General features: G+C 41.3%; 1 non-coding gene across 1 annotated transcript; it reads left to right on the top strand.

Moving 5' to 3' along the window:
* Positions 1-3365: 3365 nt before the first annotated feature.
* Positions 3366-3472, top strand: LOC126032996 (U6 spliceosomal RNA). The gene has a single exon (XR_007504153.1). It is a non-coding gene; the product is annotated as a U6 spliceosomal RNA (small nuclear RNA).
* The last annotated feature ends 310 nt before the right edge of the window (positions 3473-3782 follow it).

Here is a 3782-nt window from a genome sequence, read left to right as displayed (position 1 = left end):
TTGGTGGAACTGTCCCCCAGTTTGATGCCTATGATTGAACTATGTCATGGAAATTGCTGGTCTTGTTCCTAGTGCCCCTAGATGCACCAATAACGCCCCATGGCATTGATTCTTGTTTGCATAGACACATTAAAATGGGAAAATATCATACATACAGATAAGTTCTTATCTAATAAATCTCAGTACAATGTACCTTACACCCTGAACATTGATATAATGACCTGGCACAGGCCTCAGAAGAATGGGCATCCTCCATTCACGCCGGAACCAGGCAAGCTAACTACGAAACATCCAAGGTCTTTTACAGCAACAGCTGGAAGCAGTCCTCTACCAGGAAAGACACTACCAAGGGTCTGACATCGACCTCTTAAAAGGAGACTTCCGTTTACACTGAGAAGACTTGACAGCAACAATGACCTGCTCTCCAGGACATGGTTCTCTCTAGTCCCCCTTAAGTGTGAGGTGAAATGAGAGGATGCTCTGCACCTTCCCGACTGCAATACGGGAGATGCAGACTCCAGGATCTTTAATACAGAAGCATGATACCAACAACAGAGACTATGTGAGGAATGGAGGTGTATTGCCACTACAGACGATGACTTGAATTGAACAAACTAATTTGCCTGGAGCCTAGAATCAGTCCTGTGCCAGGAAACTTCAGGGGTAAGGTCTCCTTGTATTTAGACCATAATTTGTCTTTCCATGTCCCTTATGTTTTGGTGGGCCTATGCAAACAAATGCCACTTTAATTCCATTTTTTACTATGTTCCCTTGACTCCAATTCTTAAGAAAAACAACCCACTAAAACTTTTGAGGTTAACTTAAACTAGTTAGCATGTGCATGGAACTAGAGAAATGTACGTTGCCCTCAATATTTAAGGAGTTACATAAGTCTAATGTCTTTAGATTATATTGTGTGCTGCTAAGAAATAGTATGTACTACAACTGGGGATTTGAGGGACAAAGTAATTGTATTGTACAGGGGTTCAGTTTTGTTTTTCTTAATGTTCTTTGGCTGAAAGTTCAAGGCTGGGATATCATCGATGGGACTACCGAGAATTCTGTTTATGGGTGATTGGGCTTCCACTGTAACTTTACCCGGTCCTCTTTCTTTGCATCTTTGTTGTCATAATTAAAATAATAATAAAAAAATAAAAAAAATAAATAGAAACAAGAGAGTGAGGAACAGGTATTTTACAGCAATGGGTCAAAGAGATAGTACAACAGGTTGAGTGCTTGCCATGCAGGTACCTGACTCAGGTTCTATGCCTGGTGAGGTGAAACGGCGGGTAAACAGCTCGCAGACAGTCAGGCTTGTGGAAATATTAGCTTTATTCGGTGGACAAGACTGAAGTCGAAAGACTCAGCGTAAGTTCCAGCCAAAAAGCCTCTCGCCTTCCACAGACCCTTGTTTTTGTCCCCCAGAATCAGGTACCACCCAATGGTGGGATCAGATACCAACCAATGGTAGAAGCAGAATCAGGTACCACCCTAGAGTGGAAACAGAATGCCAGGTCACACCCTAGGGTAGGGCACAATCACCGATCAGAGTAGGGTCAGTAACATAATAATCCCCTAAAATATTTACATACACAACAGCTTGGTATCACGAGGGTCCCCTGAGCCAGGAGTGATTCCTGAGCACAGAGCCAAGGTCACTAGGTGTGATCTAAAAAAAAAAAAAAAATACAGAAACAGCAACGATCTAAAGAACAATCAGAAATAGGAAAGGGTGGGAGCCAAAGTGGTAGCACAGTGGTAGGGCGTTTGCCTTGCACCAGCTAATCCAGAATGGATTCGAGTTCAATCCAATCCCCAGCACCCCATATGATCTCCCAAGCCAGAATCGATTTCTGAGTGCAGAGCCAGGAGTAATCCCTGAGCGCTGCCAGGTGTGGCCCAACGTCACCTCCCCCCCCCCCAAAAAAAAGAAAGATAAACGCTGAAAGTAAAGAAAGAGGAAAGGGAGAACATCCAAAATTTCACTTCTCATGGGTTGAGCACATGGCTCAGCAGCCCAAAATGCCTGCTTTTCAAGAATGAAGACCTGACATGACCCTGGGCACTGCCCACATGTACAAAGCACAATTCAGCAGCTCTGAGGTATGGGATTCCCAGAGCACCGGAGTGTCAGCAACTCTCCCAGCCTAATTTTGTTTGTTTGTTTAGGCTATACCCAAAGGTGTTCAGCACTTCTTCCTAGTTCCTAGGGGACAATATGCCATGCCCAGGGATTGAACCAGGTCAACCACTAGCAAGGCAAGTACCTTACCTTTACTGTACTATTTCTCAGGCTGATGCAAAAAAAAAAAAAAAAAAAAAAGAAGTATCTTTTTCTAATAGATTACCAACTTTATTGGAAAAAACTTATTCATAGTCCCTCATATAGTTTTGTTTTCATTTCATTTTGTTTTGATTTTGAGAATGTTTGGGGCATACCTGGTTGTGCTTGGGGATCATTCTTGAAGGCACTTGGGAGGCTGACTATATGTGATCCCAAATATTGAACTTGAGTTGACTGTATACAAGGCAAGCAAGTACCTTACACACTCACTATACCCTTAAGACAATTTTGTATCTTTGTGGTGTCTTGTACAATTTCCCCTCTTTCATTTCTTTCATTTGTTGGAATTTTCATTCTTGAGATGTTTAACTAGACGCAGGGGTCGGCAACCTTTAAAACATGAAGAGCCACTTGGACTCATTTCAGAAGGGAAAAAAACCCTGGAAGGTGCAAAACCATCACGGCATTCAAAACAAATATAATACTGCATACATTGTTTTTTAATCTTAATGCTATATACAGGATCGTGCAGTTAGCTGACGATATGAAAAAAAAAGAACTTTTTTTACATAACAATGTAAAACATATATGTGTGCAAATTAATAGCCAATTAAAATATTTAAGTGAGGGCTGAAGAGATGGCATGGAAGTAGGGCATTAGCCTTGCACAGAAAAGGATGGTGGTTTGAATCCAGCATCTCATATGGTTCCCCAAGCCTGCCAGGAGCGATTTCTGAGCATAGAGCCAGGAGTAACCCCCTGACCACTGCCTGGTGTGACCCCCCTAAAAATTTTTTTTAAGTAATACTGCTCCCTGCCCCACTGTTACCTGAGCCAGGGCAAAACTTCAAAAGAACCTCATGTAGCTCTGGAGCCACAGGTTGCTGACCCCTGATAGAGATTTATCATTTTATGTTTCTTTTTGAAGGGAAAAAAAAAGCTTATTTTCATTGATTTTAAAATATTTTCAAACTTTTATTTATTTATTTATTTATTTATTTATTTATTTATTTATTTATTTATTTATTTTGGGGAAACTCCCAAGCAAGGCCTCAGTGATTCTTTAACAATCAAGATGGACGTGCTCACTTCAGCAGCACATATACTAAAATTGGAACGATACAGAAAAGATTAGCATGGCCCCTGCGCAAGGATGACACGCAAATTTGTGAAGCGTTCCATAGTTAAAAAAAGAAACCACAATCAAGATGGACAGTTCAAGGCTGTGTGGACACAGTGTTAGTTAGGCAGGCCCTACATTGCCAGGGAGCAATGAAGGCCAAATCTGGCAATGCTTGGGACAGGTATTTGGGGGTATTACAAGGTCACATTTAGAGAGGTGCTTGCTGGCACATGTAGATCTGGCAGTAGAACCAGGATCTTCTTTTCTTTTTTTTTTTTTTTTTCATTTTTATTGTGGTCAAGGTGAATTACAAATCTTTCACAGTAATATTTAAGGCACATAGTGACAATGAATGAAGGGCATTTCCACCACAAG

The sequence above is a fragment of the Suncus etruscus genome, chromosome 16, assembly GCF_024139225.1.
Source record: "Suncus etruscus isolate mSunEtr1 chromosome 16, mSunEtr1.pri.cur, whole genome shotgun sequence".
Lineage (NCBI taxonomy): Eukaryota > Metazoa > Chordata > Mammalia > Eulipotyphla > Soricidae > Suncus > Suncus etruscus.
This window is presented reverse-complemented; position numbering and strand designations above follow the sequence as displayed.